Source organism: Brachionichthys hirsutus, chromosome 14 (assembly GCF_040956055.1).
Source record: "Brachionichthys hirsutus isolate HB-005 chromosome 14, CSIRO-AGI_Bhir_v1, whole genome shotgun sequence".
NCBI classification, from domain to species: domain Eukaryota; kingdom Metazoa; phylum Chordata; class Actinopteri; order Lophiiformes; family Brachionichthyidae; genus Brachionichthys; species Brachionichthys hirsutus.
The window spans coordinates 10,359,402-10,378,506 of record NC_090910.1 but is presented as its reverse complement, the minus strand read 5'-3'; positions in this window follow the sequence as shown (position 1 = coordinate 10,378,506).

Genomic DNA, 19,105 nt, shown 5'->3' with positions numbered 1-19,105 from the left:
TGCATGCTGACATCGGAATGACATCACCCGGGGGGGGGAAGGGGCTTTGTCCCCCCCCCCTTTTTGGGAGCGGTGAAATTTTGCACACAAAGGCTGCGCAGCGCTTCTATCTCCAGATCTGAGCGGACTCAGCACTTTTGAAAATCCCTAACAAGATTAAACCACCGGCGCAATCAGCTGTCAGTCTCCGCTCACGAGCTGCTTCTCAGAACTCACAGAGGATCTAAGCCTCGTTGAAACTGAACACACTAAAGCTCATCCTAGGCTGATACAGGAGGCCGGGCAGGATGGGGGGGTCACGGAGGCATAAGCATAAGGTGAAACTTCATGGTGTAAGTTTGGCCTTCTGCTCTGGCTTTAGTTAGTTCTCTTACAGCCCTGAAATATTCTCGATTTTGCAAATTCCCTCATTTGCATGGATTAGCAAACTGTGCAATTCTAATTATCTGGGTCCTGAAAGAGCAGGAAACGGTCTCCCGGTTGTTGGAGGAGGCGTGCGCTCTGGCCGTCAGGGCACTTTGTTGCTACCCGCGCCATCTTCTTTTCGTCCTACGACAATTACTAGAATCAAAACTTTGAACGCTGTCGTAGCTGAGCCGTCCTGATCTGTTCTGGTCTGTCCCGCAGGTCCAGTTGTCTTTAGTCTCTTCCGTGGTGAACATGACCCTCGTGCTGATTTCCAGGAACAGATTACTGGCATAACTGTTGCTGCTGCTGTCGTCCAGATGTTCAGCGTCTCGGTGTTTTCTCAGAATACGACATAACTCACAAAGGACGAGCACACACGATGTGAATGAAGTCTGCAGTCTTTTTTTGTTGGACCGCGTTTTGGGTCTTCACGGCTCATCATCATCATCATCATCATCATCATCATCGCTTCTTGTGCTGTGACTAATATTTAATGTCCACACACATCTTTATTAGCTAATGGAACTTTCAATGTGTTTCTATTACCCGTAATTAACGTTTAGATTTAATTATTTTCCGTTATCACACCTTGCGTTGACCTGCTTTTTGGTGCCGTCCGCTGACCGTGTTAGACGCGTAGCGGTATGCGTTAGCGTGTATAATCAACAGACTAAAAACCGCTTGAATAAAATCATGGACTAAGTGGAAACGAATTGCTTAATGAGAGCTAATCCTTTAACTCTTTCAGTGCCAGCCATTTTCAGCTCAGCTATATGCTATCCAGATTTCGCCCATGTTGCCCGGTTTTCCAATCCCCGCAGAATATTATTTTCTATGACTAAGCAAACACAGAACATATCAAACGAAAGATCAAAGTTGAACAGAGGCAGATTTCAATGTCAGGGATGGCAGTGAACAATTGGGGTTATAAAAAAAACGTCTTTAGACATTATTGGTACTGAAAGAGTTTTAAAAAATCGGTCTGACCCATATCATTAATTATCAACCTCTCTTCTGGAGGTTCTTATGGATGTGAGAAAATAAATAAGCTTATTTGCGAAAATGACTGGAACAGAAGCAGAATTTTATTTACTCCGCCTTAACATAAATTTGTGACATTTTGAACAGCGAGTCAAACGTAAATCTGCCCTTTAATTCTGCCGCTGAGACATTTAGAGGGAGATGAGTTGACATGAAGTCCTTAATGAGGCGGGCCAAACAATGGGACAGCAAATAGGTCAGCTTTCATTGATGGAGATAAAGGGCCGCCTTCATTAGAGCAGGCATTTTCATTGCTGACAAAAGGGTGTCAGCTGGTATTTAACTTGAAACGAACAGATTCACGTGGCACGTGAGGGCTTTTTGATTTAAGACATTGACATTTAGGACAGCAGACGTTTCTTTCAGCTCCAGATTAGTTAGAAAGTTGCAACCTCTCTTCTGGAGGTTAAATCCCCACAGCAAAGAGGTTCCAATCCCGCTATTTGCACACTCAAAAAAAAAAAGAACATGTACCATAAAGGAACATCCATCGAATGCAAGCAAAGCCTTGATAAATTATAATCACGGTATGGATGACCTCTTTGCCCCGCTGACCCCCCAACACAGCTGAGCGTAGCCTCAGCCGAGCCGGCGAGACTAGAGGACGGCCTCGCGGGGGTCAAAGGTCAGAAGAACAGTTCCATCTTGGAAATTGACCTTTCTGTGACACGTCCTGTCGATTTAAACGCAAACATTTGAATCGACAGAGTTGTCACCACGGAGGTTTGAGTTGATGTTAAAGTGGCGCTATTCATGGGTGGCAAGGGGAGTAAAATTAAATTAAGTTAAAATGTTTCACCAAGAAAATGTACGCATGTACGTGTCGATCAGACATGACGCCCAGCGTCGTGACTTGGTCGGCTAAGTCATGTGGGCGTGTTTTAATGAAAGGTCAATTGTCCACCAGTCAAATTTAATCAGAGACAAATCAAACGCAAACCTAGTTCATCCGCTCAAGGGGCATGACACCAGCCAAGGGCGGGGGGGGGGGGGGGGGGGGGGGGGGGGGGGGGGGTTATTAGGGATGGGAAATTACATTATGATCGCGGCAGTGCACTGGACACAAAAGCAAATTCACAATTTAATCAACTAACAAAGATCCTTAAACAAGAAGCATGCACGCTTGCAAAAGGCTTCTCCACAGGAGGCCTGGATGTGTTTTTATACAGTAGAAAAATAATCCATTCATTCCTGGCAAAAAAATCCACCAGGCTGTATTTTACAAGTTGAAATCACCAGTTATGCTTTTACGACACGCTCATTCTGATATATGGAAAAAGGGTACTTATATGCTGTATATGCATCTACTTTACGATTGACCTGAATCTGATTTACCTCACAGTTTACACTTGAATCAATAAGCTTTAAACAGATGTTTGTAAAGCCAGAGCTAATCCCAGAGGCCAAACTTGACCCTTTTAAATTTGCTTCGTTGCCCGGGCCAAATCTTCACACCTATGGGGGAATTGTGATTAGCACATTAGCATATGAGCATGTTTACTGCTAGTTAACAGTCCCGGGTGATCCCAGTGCAGCCTGTTTAACTTCCGTCAGCAGACAGCGAGCGCGGCCTTAGCCAGAGGTTTAGCGCGCTTCGCTTTGGTCATCTAAAACCTCATGCCAATGGATGCACCACGCCCTTCTTCCACCGCCGCTGCATATTGAACCACATCTGGAAGATAAAGCCATCGGCCTACGTTGTTGTTAACCCCAAGCTGTAAATATAGAAGTGCTCTGGCATTTGAGCATCTCCTTTTTTAGTGCAGCAGGGAAAACCATACCAGGCGCATAACCTCAAAGATGCTGCGAGTGCACTTCAGGCTTTAGTCTTCTTTTCCCTTGAAGGTGTCCTCACACTTACAACATGAGACTTGCATGGGCTTCTTGCTCGGTTGTTTTGCCGAACCCGATCTACGTTCCTTATCTATGCTAAGTTAGTCGCCCAAATTTCGAGCTGCGCGAAGCTTTGGAGAACTTGGCTGGATAGAATATCATCCTGCAAGCAATTCCTCACAGAGAGGAATACCTATTTTGGGCCGCTGCATTTTTCTTCTGAGGAAAAAAAGTTCAACATGCTTCTGACAGCGCCGGCGAGCAGTGACAGCCAGCTGTGAAGTGTTGCTTTAAAGGGGTCTTACTGTAAAACATGTGGCTGCCTTCCCCCACATCAAGCTATTTATGGCTCGATAATCACAGGCCTTCGAGACGTGTTTCTGCTGTTTAACGTGGATGTGAGCGTTTCATCTGAATTCTGAGATAGCGCACGGACTTTATGCAGCAGAAATATATGGAGGCTGGAACCTTGTTAGTCATGCAAAGAGAGGCTGTTTGAGAATGTTACAATTAATTCGATTGGTAAAAAAAAAAAAAGAATTAGGGGATATCAATATCAATTAATCAATATCACGGTGAGAGCATAAACTACAACCAGCGGCTCCTTAGCTTAGCATACCTTGAACACTGGAATTTCATGGCATCCTCACTGTGAATGTATGAGGAAAGCTATTTGCCCCTTTTTGCATTGCATTATATATGCTAAGCTAAGCTAATTTAGAGAAGAAATTCCACGATCAAGCAGGGTCCACAATTGAACCTACGCGACTCTCCCGTAGGCTCAAACCGACAAATGAAAGTCCATCAGTCAAAGTGTCCTTTCAGGGGACCTACGAGAGGCTCGATTTTATGCAAACAGTCATTTGACTCGTCGTACCTCTTCAGGGCCCCTGATGTTGTCAAGTCGTCCCAGAGGTTCACAGCTGGAGTCCAGTGCAGGATTCCTGCATCTATCTGGAAATGCCTCGTAGTTCTGAGAAGAGTCCTAATGGGAGAAAATGTACCACCTCATCACCACCTCCCAGGCCTGCCATAATGGAGCATCCACGGTCATTAATGGCGCGTACCTCCCACCTCAAGAGTCTCTATTCAGTCTCTGCCATCATTCACGGCCATCACTTCCTCAGAATTTAATGGTTTTGGAGGTCCCTTTTATGTCATTGTCTCTCCTCCTCTGTGTCCCTTCGCTATTTAGGAGCACAGACTAGAGAACAGGCCTGTTAGTTGGGCGTTGGGGATGACCTCTGTGCCCCTTCACTGAAGACTCCTTCAGCTTTGTTTTGGGCCTCTGTCCCCCTTGCCAAGGCAAATCAGACCCCTGGCAGTTCACGGAGAGAGGGAACCACTGGGGGTCTCATTGTCTTCCCATTCACATCAGAGACAAGTGGCCAGGAGTGGACATTAGACGCTCCCTATAGCCACACACTCTGAAGGGACAATGTCCACACAAAGTGACAGCTCCTGTTGGGAAAGGAATGCATGTGAATCAAGAAGGTTCAAAGAAGCACGCCAGCGCACCAACGGCATGGGAATATTTGATTGCCAAGCGCTATTTCCCACTCTTCCATTATCTCCCGTGCAACAATGAGGGAAGATTACAGTCAAAACGATTTACTGTAATTCAAAGTTCGTCATATGGCATATTTAATGCAACGGGAAGGTATTCAAATGAAGCTGGAGCTTTAGCATTTTCCACTTGCTTCATCCCATAAAGGAAATCAGTCAGACACCCACCAGAACTGACCGCTACTGCCCCCGTTCTCTGTTTTGTGCTTTAGGGGGCAGGAGAGAACTAGAAGACAAGATTTGCTGGACCGCACAAGCGGGGCCGAGGGGTCGGGGCAGGCTTGAGGCCTGGGGGGTAAGATTAGGAGGCAGCAGAGAGAGGGCACGCGGCCTTTCTCTCGTACACATTCCCGCCATGGCCCAAAGCCAGGACCTGGGGATTAGGGACTAAAGAGGAAAGCTGGTGTTGGCAAGTCCCCGACAATCATTTCCATGCATATTTTACTCCGATGACAATGTGCATTTGAATGCATGCAAATTGGGAGGCAGGGGTTAATTTAGAGGGCTGTGAAGAAGCTCATGCCTCACTCATTTAATTACAGAGTCATCCAATTACCCCCTTGGACACTTGGCAGGCTTTGCACATTTGCGGATCCATATAAAGTCTGTTGTGTGGTGAGTTACTGGACCGTCTGTGTTGGCTCCTGTGCGTCAGAGTGTATATACATATATATATATATATATATATTAGCTTTAATATCTCATCTGTTCTGAAGTGATAATGCTGTGAGATTAGCAAATCAAAGCCCCCCCCCCCCCCCGCAGTTCTATTGACCACTGGCTCATCAAAGGACATATTGCTGTTTTGTTAGCCTCCTGAGAAGCAGCTTAGGGAGATTCATCCTTAATGACACCTGCTGAGAGTTACAGCCGAATTGCAGCCTGCGCTGTAATAGTCTTTCCAATGTCTGGAAGGAGTGTTTTTAAATCTAAGTGTAATCACAGAACAAACTGGCAGCCAGGAAGATGGGACCAAATCAAACTGCTTCCTGCTGCTAATTATTTCTCAAATACAAACTATTTGCCTTTAGCAGCTAGCTCAAATAATTTGGTCTTGGAGGCTATATGTTCAGTCCTGGAATTGTCGTATTCAAATTAAAAGGCAAACACACTCCCACTGTGGGTGGAGTAAGCTAATAGGAGACAACAAGCTAACTAGCCGATACATATAGCAGCACTTAGCAGTTACTCTGATTGAATGCCACCCCCTATTTGTGTGAAGTATTTATTCAACAGGTTCCCAATCTTTATATATATACATATATATATATATATTTTCCACCGTGTATGAATCATAAAAGGAACACAACACCGGTGAGGCTGATAACAGCTGATAAGAACTTTCAATTCAATTCAAACACGACAACAAGCAACTTCAAAGCAAAACCAAAGCTGGCATTTCAAACAAATAAACAATAATGTGAACGTTTTCTATAAATTTCCCCTCATAAGTTTTTTTTTATTTGCTTATAAAGCATCAATAAAAACCAAAGCGTTGTGTTATTTGTGAGTTCGCCCCCCCCCCTCACCTCTCTCCCTTTCATTACCATCAACGTCATGGAATGTGTGATGTCATCACCAGAGCACACACACACACCGCCCATGCTCTCACCTGGTTCCTACCTAACCACAGCTGTTTCCTTCCTTGCACATTTTCAGTGAAAGGCCTCACTCATACCTAGAAGAAATGCGGGAGGGACAGAATAAGAGCCGTAACGTGTACATGGGCCTTGATAGCAATAGGGTTTTTTTTTCTCTCTTTGGTTTTCTCTTTTTGGTTTTTTTGCCCACAACTCATTCAAATGGTGTTAACTGAAAAGGGAATGATGCCGAAATGTTCTTTTCTGACAGAAATGACTTGTAATGAGTTTTTATATTTCATAGATCTTTTTTATTCAAATCTACCAAATTTATGAAAATAAAAATAAAACATTTGCCTATTCTTATCCTTCACAAATTGCAACCAAAATGATGGAAATCCCGGCTCATGAATTTCACTGCGTTGGAGGGAAAAGTCGTTTTTAATGCCCTTGCTTGGGTAGAAAAAGGACGAGTTCTGTTGTTTGATCATTTCCAGACACAGTTTTTAATAAGTGACTAAAGGTGGCGACTTCTATTTCAAATGTTACCAACAATCCTGGCACGCAAACAAAGGCAGGAGGCTTCTTAAAACAACCGGTGCGAGTTATATAATCTACACTGTTAACTCCATGCTAACGTACCGTCGTGACTTGATCTTCAGTCAATCACGCATGAGAACTAAATGGCTGAGCAAATACACAGTTCTATGAGGCTATGCACACACCACAGTTTCTCAGATACCGAACATCTTGAGCTGCCAACCGCTGGTCTGCCATACATTCCGCAATGCTTCCACCCCTTTTCGTGGTTCTATGTACTCTATGAGTTTATAGCAAATAATTTAAAGTTAATGGGACTTTTTTTTTTTGGCAATAATACGTGTATTTCCATACTGTGTCACAATTTCTTTAAATTACTTTTCCCAGCTCTAAATCTGAACAGCAGCTGCAAACACTGACTCAATTATGTCCACAAAATGTCCAAGATGATATGTCTTTTAGTCAGCGCCATATAGGAGTTTCAATTTCAGGGTGTTTTTTGGCTCATTTCTCCTTCACCGTGCCTGCGCCTGCAGGCAGGACAAAGGGCTGCACAGAAAAGGAAAAAAAAAAAGCTTTTATTGTCATTGTGTTCCTTAAAAACACAACAGATTTTTGGAGATTAATAGCAGAGGAATAGTCTGTTCTGGACGTTCTGAAATGACAGTTAATCAGCAACTTTTTCTTTCTTTGGGCGGTTTGACTTGTAATAATACAAACGCACATTATCCAGGCGCGCTCGGCGCACGCACACGCTCACGACGCTCGGCCTCCTCGGCGCTGCGCCAGGCCTTATGTGTAACTGGCATAACTGGCCATCTCCATGGCAACGGGAATGTTGGCCTCGGCAAGTGCCAAGAGAGCAGCTGGTAGGTAGTGACAGATTAGTCTCCAAACAGATTTACCGCCAGTCAAGCACTGCCGTGCCCTTTGAACAGTGGAAGACGTTCTAAAGAAACAGTCAGAGTGAAAGAAGACAAAGAAGAGATTGTCGCACAAATGAGTGAGTCCACTGAGGAAGAGGAGGCGATCTGCCAGCTCAATGGGAGGCGCTGAGGAGGAGATGCTCCGTCTTACAGCACAGTCGGTGCCGTGCGGTCCAGTCGAGGGTGAATGGATTTCAGAGGAATTGATGGTAGCAATGCATTTCTTATCAACCGGAGGGTTTTTCACAGAGATGATTGGGGAAACCAGAGCGGCCAGCGGCCGCAGCGGAACCTGTGGCATCTCAAAGCACATTGGCTCTGTAGGAATTACTCTCGCTGCCCGAAGGCAGAGGTAGACGACCCACATCTCAGGTTTTAGTTAAGAGAGTTCTTGCAGCTGTCAAAAAGCTCATTTATCACCATTTTGACGTGGAACCTTATGAAAAATTACAATTTTGTATTTCGTAACAATGATTTATCGTGATTTTTAAACGTCTACGGAGGAAGGCTGGCCTTTAACGAAGCTCTATTTTCAAAGACGACATTTTAAGTCGATTATCATACCGTCCTGTCAATCGCGCCTCTCGTGCATGTTCAGTCTTACCTTCCGTCCATCCATCATTGTCTGAGTCTGAGAATTCGGTTATTACCTGTTCACACCTGGTTACATCTAGCCAATAGCAAAGCAACAGCCCTTTCAGCATTAACCCATCACGTTGCTCCTCGGATTCTGTGCCTATAGTTCTTCCGTGCAGCTGTCGTGCACATCCATCACCTCCCTCTTCACTCTTGTTGATACATCATTTCATCCTATCACTCTCAGCGGAGTCATCAGCCACCACCACCACCAGTGAAAGTTCCGCTGCTAATGCTATGCTAATGTATTAGGCATCATTAAATATTAATTACTAGTGCATTTCACCGGATTTTCCAAGATGCAGCTGGGCGAGGCGACTTTGCAGTATCAGCTTTCTTCTGTGATATATTTTCTTGTGATATTCGTGTACAACATTCCCAACATATCCCGAATATTTTATCAAGATCCATCCTGAACTTTTTCGAGTTATCTTTCTAACAGGCAAACAAACGAACCAACGCAGGCAAAAACACAACCTGCCGCGCTAAGCACTGGCTTCGGGTTTATGCGTTTGCATTTGTGATTGCTTGAATTAAAAACACATTTCTCTCACCGGCAGACGATTTAAATTCAAAGTGAGTTTACTCCTGAAGAGTCTGTGCCCATTAGAGTGTTTTATGTCCTCTGCTGTCGTGATTTACTGTCTCTAACTGCAGCGTCACTACAAGTAAAGAGCGAGAGCACCTGAGACATGATTTTTCATGCCGCTTTAAGTGTTGATGAGATTTTAAAGGTGCAGACGAGAAGGACGGGAGCAGATGTTTTCAGGTTCGAGTTCGTCCAGATTATCTAACGCCCATGTGTGAACGGCTAACACTCCTCGATCTCAATCTCCTGATTATTCCCACAAACGCATCAATCGTGCGACTTAATGCAAAATAGGGAGTTGCAATCGCACGGCATTTCATTTATTTATTCACAAATCATCATCTCAAATCGTTCCTCTGGTGGCTATAGAGCACTCGACTGCAGATGAAGCTTGTTTCTGATAGCGCTGCCGAGTCATCCATTACCAGTCGGCGGGCCGCGGATGATTACACAGATTCAATTTGACTTGTTGCAGTATTCCCAATCCAGTCTGACTCAGGAATATCCGTCCTCGCTAACAAGCCGTTTTTTGCAGAGCTCATCATGTTAACGCTTCGCTTTGCGCTCCAGCAGCTCGTCGGATGAAGGGAAACGAAGCCGACGATGAAGGCAATGATCAGCGCTCGCCATACGAGGCTACGTTTGGCAGCCGCAGCTTATTTGTGGAAATTCTTTTAATTCTTGCGTGGAGAAGAGGAGTCTTAATGTGTCTCAGTGGGTGTTTGATTGACAGGAGGTCAAAATCACCTCCCTGCAGGCCATATGCACTTGACCTCACCTCCTCTATCTCCGTGTCAACGTGACCTTGTGTCAGCTTATCATAGGTAATCACCTTTATCTGGCAGAAGCAATTTATGGAGATAAAAGATGAGGAAGGAGCAGGATCCCCCCCCCCCCCCCAAACCACCACCACCTCAATGAACAATTAGGAACAAGTCTGGGCAAGCCTGCTGAGCGCCCCGCTGCCATCCCACCAGTGGTTGAACATGAAGTGCAGCATGAATCCACCGACTGTTAGGAGTTCGCACCCTTTCTAACGGCCAGCAGCTGCCCGGTGCAGCTGTCCGGGGATGCGACCCGTGAAAGATTCAACGGAACACAAAATCAGAAAAGACCAAAAAAAAAGGGGGGTCGCCGCAAACAGGGTGGCTCCGAGAGCCCGATAACTGGGAGCATGTCACAGTTCCAAAAGACTGGCAGTTTGTTATCCAGTAAAACTGGATGCATTGATGAGTTGGGCCAACTGGGCACAGATCCAACAACCGAAGGGGTCAGAGGGGGGCAGCTCAGGGGTCAGAGCTGGTAAAGCTTGAGTAAAAACGACATTTTCTAATGCAAATCGACCGATTGGCTCCCGAAGAGCCCCCCCCCCCCCCCCCCGTCCTGTCATCCGCCCCCCTTCTCTTTGCATGTGATGTAAAGACTGAGATTAAAGTCAAACTTGATCTTTTTTTGTCAACACAAAATGTAATCTTCAGACTTCTGACTTTAAAATCAGAATGGAAAAACAGCCTTTCACTTACTGCACATTTCCGTCTGTAGAACTGAGCTGGGAATTAAAAAATCATCAGTTTTCCTGTCGTACCCGCCGAGGCATTGCTTTCCTTGAACAGGCGTAATGCTTTCGTCCTTTAGTTTGATCCGACACACCGATTCCATTATTCCCCACCAAAACATTTCATTTACGGTGCCACATTAAAGAGTGACTGCATGGAGGTAAAGCAGGGGAGGAAACGAGAACCGCATGTGTGAAACGTGAACGCAGCGTTTCCCATTCACCTGTAAGAGGCAGACTTTCCACAGAGCGTATCGGTATAAACGTGTGGTTCGTTCTGAAGTGGGACACAGGAGAAAAAGCACCACAGTTTCTGCTGCAGTGGTTCTCGGCACACAATGGCCCGCCTTCTCGCCCTCTATCTTTTTATAGACGCCCCTCTTTCTTTTTCAGGTCTCCCCGCCTTCCCCTGTGACATAGGTTTCAACCAAGCCGTATCATTAGGGAGTCAAGAGCATCTCTGTTGTGCCTGTGAGGTTTCCCCTCTCGGTTATATAATGATCTTCCCCTCGGCCTCTTCTGGTTTTGGCGGCTCTCCCTGCCTGCTAGCCCGGCCCAGCTTTGGCTCTGCTCCAGTCCAAACAGAACCCACTTTGTCCTCGGCTCTGTTTTTGGCACCAGCTGTTCGTACACGACTGCAGCAGCTGACTCCTTTGTTTCCCTTACGGGGCCGGCTTTTTTCTTCTTACATCACCTTCTTTTCTCTCCTTTACCCCGATGCGATCTGCTTTCCGGAGCACGCAGTTCGTTCTCTCTCTTTCTTTTTTTCTCTTTTTTCTTTCTTTCTCTCTTTTTTTTTTCATTTGTATTGACATTTCTTCCAGCTCTTGCCTGGAGCCCCCCCCCCCGTCCCCACACACACACACCTTCTGCAGAAGAGGCTGTTAGTGCTGTGATGTATGGGGGCAGCTGACGCCCACCTGCTTCCCAGCAGTCAATCTGAAGGGTGTTTCTAAGATCCGCTATTGGCTATTCACTGCTCTATGGATGAATCAATACCAACTGTCACAGCTCCTGGTAAACACTGGCATCACATTTAAATCATTAGTAAACATGAGTAATGGGCATATAAATATTTCTCATATTTCTCTAGCTCTGCCAACTTTTTCACGGTCGCTTGTTTCGTCACAACTTCATGAAAGCTCACATAATCTGGATTAAGATCAGGAGAAAGGATGGCCAAACCGGAAAGCGCTTTGATAATTCATAATGGCAAGACGTTGGAGGGGGGGGGGTGACCTTCTCCTGTAAAGGAGCAAACAAATGGTTTCCCCCGATGAAATGAGGTCGTCGTTCAAAATGTTTCTATCCTGCAAATGAAGCGTTTAACAGGAAGACCTCAGTCGGTGTCGCAGGCAGGGAAGACGACCCCCCCCCCCCACACAAAAAAAAAGCACAATATGAAATTCGGGTCTACGCTCGAGAAGATGTCGGCGCTTATCTCCATTCTATCGCAGGAGCAACTCGAAGCAGCAATCATTGCTGAGGCTCCAGCCTCAGCGTGATTTAATTGTTGCCCTCGTGCCTCAGCATCTTCCGGCGTAACCGAGAAGAAGGGTATTGATTCGCTCTCGGGGCTAATTGCGCGCCGATGCTAAACACGTGTGCAACTGGCAGACCTGACAGGTTTATGGGCGGCCGACGTATAAACTTTGAATTCTATGCGGTGCAATGTGTCGGGTTGGGGTGTCACCGTGTCCCCTCGCTGACGCCTCAATGTGTCCCATTGATTTGTGCTGCAGGCGTCTCTCCTGGTCGGGCTGTAAATCTTGACCGACAAGCACTTCATACAGGTTTTATACAGACGGCAGTATTTGCTGCTAACATTCACACGTTTGGTTTAAATGTTGCACAAACCATCGCCTTAAATAAGCCGACGACGATTGTTGCACTGACCCCCGCGCGACCCCATTACCAGATTCATAATTGCGAGCTACGAGGATGTGCTCTCGACTAATTGATCTCAAACTTTTTACCGTTTTATGAATGTTTGCACGTGCATTTCATCCCAGTCTTTTCGGCAGTTGCCGTGTTTGTGCAGCGCTTGCTGGGAAATGTCCAAACACAAATAAACAGAGCGACGGAGGCCGATTAGCGGAGATTAGAATGAAAAGGGAACGCAAACAGTCAACGCTTTCGGAGACTCGTCTAATACCGAATTGTTGCGCTAATGGCTCCCTCTGCTCCTGCTCTGCTCAAGCGTCTCCTCCTCCTCCGCCTCCCCTCGTCTCAGTCGACAGCTCCTCTTAGAGAGGCATCCGGAAACGGCCTCTTCCTGATGTACCTTGACAGGATGAGAGGAAAGTCTGTACGTATACACGTGTGTCTGTGTGTGTGTGTGTGTGTGTGTGTTCTCACTCAGCGGCCTGTGGCGAGAATTTGCTGTGTAATTACAGAGGAGGGGAAAAATCAGACAGAGTGATAAATAGAAAGTGTGTGTGAAGCTGAGAGGAATGTGCTGATTAATGGACGATCGAAGGCAGCGTCGCTAAGCAGCCCGCCTCATTCCTGTTCAGTCTGATCCAACAGTCCCTTAAAACAGCCTGTAAAAGTCCTGAGTGTGTGTGGTGCCCTCATTAAGGCTGCAGGTGATAACCAAGCAAAGGCCAGATTCCCTTTTGTCTGTCCAGACTGCCGTTCTTCCGGCGAAACACTAAAAGCGGCGCTTTCAGCTGTTTACTTTTGGCGCGGTGCTTCGGAATTTGTTTTTGTAATCACGCTTTGAAGAAAAAAAAAAAAGGACTTATCACACATTTTTTTTTAAAGTTCATTTGTAAAGGAGCCATTTGTAAAGATAAAAACTGACTTTGCAACTAAGGGCACAGCTCGTCGTTCAGATCCAGTGTCGGGCTCCACGTCGTTCAAAAAGAGATGGTCAGAGAAATGGCGGCGCGTTTACAAACGACAGAGGTTCAGATATTTTCCTCAAAAGTTGGTCGAAACCCCCAAAAAAACAGGGTTAGAGAATGAAATGCTGGACTTCCAGCAATCGAGCGGTGAGTGAAACACACTTTGAACTTTTCCACCGCTGCATTCCCCCCCCCCCCCCCCCTGGTTTTATTTGTATTTTTATTTAAATAGTCTCGAGTTCTGCCAATTAAATGAACATAACATATGAGGAGGCAGAGCAGCAAAGGATGAACAGATTATCTGTCCCGTCACACAATCCTCATCAGTCGGATACAAAGCAACACGCTGGCCATCTCACAATTAACCTTGAAAAGCGTTTTGATGCATTTATCAGCAGCGTTTAAGAGTGATTACACTTTCGATGATGTCGCCGGAATCAGGCTGACGTCAATATGACGTAATTGGTGCCTCAGCATAATCTATGATGATTTAATCCCAGCATCCCAGCAGCTTCGTCTTAGACATGAGGAGTCAGAGTCAGAAAAAAGCATCGGGTCTGGCTGTGCCGTCCTTAATGCCAGCGTCAGGACACGTGGAACTCCGGATCAATGGTGCTGCAGGCGGTGTCTGGAGGATGCATCACTGTGGTAACAGAGACGGCCCGCGCCGGTCAGGAGAAGGGAAAGACTGACTCACCGTGCTCAATAAAACAAAGAGCAAACAACAAGTGCGTCAGGGATGGATGCGCTGCAGCTATAAATGTCAAAAGCATCATTTCCCAGGGAGCGATGCAGTCGGACCACAACAGAGCTCTTCAGCCAGGATGCTGTGTTTCATCCTGCTGACATCATGATGATTTTCCATACATGAAATGAAAAACAATTGCGTTTAAATGATGACAGTCAGATGGTAAAACATTTCTAATTTACCACAAGCTTGGTTTAAGGTAGAAAATGCAAAGAAATGCACTGCAAAGCCCATTTAGTGGCCGTTATTGAGCCTCCAGTTACAAGGCAAGGCGTATAATGTGAGCATGATCTCAAAGGCAGTTGCCGCTAGCAGCTAGCAGCTCGCAGCTAAATCAATAAAGAAGACAATAAACCAAATACTCTTCATTTGGGAGACAAATACATTGATTTTCACATCAGAACAATATTTAACTGATCAATCTCTTTGTTTTTTTTAACTTGTTTTATTTATTTATTTTTATGTAAGTAGGTTAAGCCTCGATCTGACATCTTGATTTTGTTTTTATCATAAAGCACTTTATCATATCTAAACGTTTGACCAGAGCAAATTTCACAGAATAATTTTATCACCACATAATATAAAATCTTTACGTTTATTCTTTTGTCTCTCAGCGTAGGCGAGGTAAGCGGCGGCGAGCTGCGTCTCTGACGCTCACAGAAGATGTGTTCAAATTTAAACCGATTATTTTAGCCACATTTCCGTCACCTCATTTCCCCGCAGCGGTTCAAAGGCAGACTCAACCTTAAGTTTCTTGACCACAGAAATCGACGCTTTGAACGATGCACCTCCGTGTGGGAGGTTGCTGCCAGTGGGTGAGAAAAAAATCCCTGGTTTGTTTTTCAAAGCTTTAAGAATGTTTGAAGGAATTTCCAGAATTAGATGCTCGTGTATTCTGTCAAAAGGAAACAAGCAACAATAAATAATACCAGAAAAAGACCTTCTTTTTTTTTTATTAAATGGTTTCGTGTCTACTGCTGCTAAGAGCAGAGTATTTTATTTTGTTACACAGTACTTCGTTGTCCTGTTTGTAGTCACTATATGATGACTCATCCCCTCTGTTAATCAGGCCGGGGGAAAAGTAAAAAGAGTTTGGGGCTGAGACAGCAGCCCTGTGGGATCCCTGAGCTCAGCAGAGACCTTGATTCTCTTCGTGTCTGCTTTAGTGATTGGCTGGATTCCCTGCAGCTCTCAGGTCTTCAGGTGTGCCTGGTCTCGGCAACACAGATGGATTTTCTGAACGCCTACCAGGGGTGTAACTTTCATCCGTGATGCTCCTTGACTTAAAAGCATTGGTTTCTGATCTTGTCTCGTAGATCCACATTTTGGATATAAAAAACATTTTTCCAGAGTGATCCTCCTTCTCTTTTTCCTTTGGTAGATAGAGGGAGCTACTAACCTGTAGTTAGCCTCTCTCTATTCTCTTTGTGTGTCCCAGTCACCTAGTTTCGATTTGTTTGTTTCCGTGAAGAAATGTGCGCGTCTCTCTGAGGGGAAACTTTAAATGTCACCATTTTCATTCTACATCGGCTGCAACATTCATTTCATTCCGTCGCCGAGGCCGACTTCTGTCCTGTTCTATTTTTCCTGAAGCGGGCTGGGAGGGTTTTCTCCTGCAAACGCTTTCCTGCTTCTACAAGTAGTCACATTGGCTTTATTTGATTTGAGGACTATTTAAATGCACGCGCCGTACGCAGAATGGCCATCTGCTCTGACCTTGTTTCATCGGCCATAAACGGGCTGGCTCCATCGCTGAAAAAAGGTCCTGGCCAAATATTTGCTGCTCTTCGACCCCATTTGGTTGAGTGTGCTCTCTGTTTGCATTTCAATGACCCACGGTCAGTGTCAGAACGATGGCACGTGTGTCCCTGAAAAGCTTCAGCCTGATAAGACGCCAGCAGACGAGAAAGGGGCTGAGGCCTTGTGGGATGGGAGCAGGGTGAAGGATGGACACTCCAGCTCTGGTGTGGATCTCCTCACACACCTCGCACACCCTGCTGCACGCCAACCAGCCCTCTGACAGCTGCCCCGAGTCTTCGCTCCTCTTCATCCTGCGTTTTCCCTGTGCACCATCCTCACCCGATTGTCAAGGAGACGCATCGAGGAGCAATTGTTATTCATTGCTTTATTACCTGAACAGCACTTGTCGATTTGGTAACACCTCCCCGCAGTAGTGCACCTCCTCAGTCAGGCCTACGCCACACTTTAAAGGCAGATACCGGTGCCTTTAATTCCCAAAGCCTCTTAATTATTGCTCATGCAAATCACAGATCAGGGCTTGCCCCAAAAATTGCGAAAGGGAGCAGGAAAGCGAGCGTGCGGGAGGAGGATGGAATCCGAGCGTGCGTCCGTGCATGCACGGGTGTGCAGCACTTTTTATGAATTGCAGCAGATATGGAATTAGCCGAGGAGGACGGGATTAGGCGGACAGATTTTTACCAAACTCAGGATCCGTATGCGTAATTCGCTTTGGCGTCCTTGAAATTGCTACTGTGAGAAATGCAGCAGCTGCAGCGGCACTGAGAGTCCTCAAATAAGCAGAATCCAACCCCCCCACCCCCCCACAGCCACCCACATCACCAACCGACACCACTCCCACGTTCCTCTGAAGCATGATTGCATGAAAGCCGCCAGTGGTGTGAATGCAGTGGTTTGGGGTTTTTTTTATTGTGAATTCTGCAGCTCCCAAAATATTTCCGCCTTTGTGGGGAGTCGATGAAATGTCCCACAGTTTCAGAGTGCGCTGCTAATCCTGTGGAAGCGTCTGGGAGACTTCTGGTGTCATCTGCAGAGGACTTTTAGACATTTACTCCTTTTTGATGAAGGTATAAACAGGATTTAGAATCAGAGTTCGCAACATTAATGAATGTCAACCATGGAGCGCCGTGGCGTCAAAACGTCTCTGGTTCCTGTCCAGCCGCCAGAACGGAGCTGCTTCACTCTCGTCCCATGTCCTAGAACCTCACCTAGAAGAGAATCTAGTCCCGATCAAGGCCTGCAGATCCAAAACCAGGATAACATTTGATCCTGGGTTGCAGAGGAATCATGACGAGACTGATATCGTCAAAAGAAGCCCCAGTGTTGCTATTTCAAAGCTAAGCCGGGAGGCTACTTGCTGTGTTTGTTTATTTAAGGTGATATAGAAACAACAAGAAGCACAAAAAGCATTCATCTGCTTCTGGCAAAAGAAATACCAAATGATTACTGGGTGCACTCTTGAATCTGCTTCTTTTTATTTTCACCGCCCAAACTACTGAAAATTCCCAAAAGGGAAATTGCTTTATTATAGTATTAGCATATATATATATATACTGTATTTATTACAGACAGAGCCAGTCCAGCAGCTGTTTCCCACTGCGTTTGGTCGTTTATGCTAAACTATCATATCATTAAGTCACTCTCTTATCAAACTGTTATTTTAAGCAAAGAGATCTTCTCTAAAGAGACGCTCCTCAGAGGCGTAAAAGACAGATTACAGAAGCCAACGTCCGGAAAGGTGCGGCAAAGGAAGCTGTGTACAATAAAAGATGATTGCAGTGCCGTTGGTAGTCGGCCACGCCCACCTTTCAAGGCCACTTAAGAGAAAACTGACAGCTTTGTTTTGAACCTGTACCTGGAGAAGCATCAGAGGACAATGTTTCCTCGCGCTGCGCGTAAACGGATGATGAGGTGAATCATTACCGATAATAATCCTCCCCTGAAGAGGATCGTAAAGTAAAAAAAGCAGTTTATAGCTTAGCTTTGGCTACCTGTCATGTTCCCATAGCTACCGCCTCCGCTGTGCACGGCAGCCAATCAGAGGTCTGCTCCTCTGCCCAGCCATTACAGCACACAGAGGACAATAAGAGGATTATATCACCAATCCCCTGATGTCACTGTAAAGCCACACAAGCTCACGGTTACCCCCTCTTCTATACCCCTTCCTCACCCTCCCACAGCAGTCTGAAAGCCCCCCACCCCCACCCCCCATCGCAATCTGGCGATCAGTTCACAGGTTCAAAGCATTCCCCCCCCCCCCCCCCCCCCCCCCCCGAGGCTGGTGCTGACAGGACCCTCTCTGCACATGCTCAGATGCTTGTTTCATTCTTTGGTTTGAGCGTCCACAGGAAACAGTCGGCCATATGGTGTCAGGAAAGGCGCCGCATAAAACCATCACGCCATTTGTTGTGTGGCACCGAGCCGCTCCTCTTTGGGCTCAGGAGGACATCCTGGATGCACCGTTTTCATTCCTTTAAGTGTTTTGTCCTCTTTGAGCCACCGTAGTTTGCCGTTAATTCCTCTTCCTGTTACCGTTCGCCTCTCGTCTCGGTGGAAACACCGAAGTAGCAGCTCTCTGTGCTGTGGATGCCACAGAAGTCATTCTAATTGGTTCACCTTGGCCCTCGAGAGTGACGTCTTGCCAGGTGACAGAGTTCTGTGTTTTGCAACTCGGCGTTCTTGTTTGAAGCCAAACGAAGGCTTCGACCCCCGGCGTCTGACTCTCACCTGGGATTAAACCCCTCCATTAGTTAATGACCCTGGCACTAAACCTCCTAAGCCCAGCGCCCAAACAATAGAAAAAACATCTCACACAATCAATCAGCTTTTTAAAATGACGGCATCTTATTATTTATACGGACGATAAATCGGGACATCTGTTGAGTTTTATCTCTGACAATAAAGTCTGCCATCCACACGCCAGACGTTTCAATCAAATTACCCCCCCCCCCCCCCCCCCCCTTTGCTTTACGGTCATTAAGAAGGTGCTGCTGCTTTAGCATCAGCGGTTTAACACCCACCAGGCAGTAAATCCCAAATATGGAAAGAGGACTGTTGCGTAGGTCTGTTCTCTCTA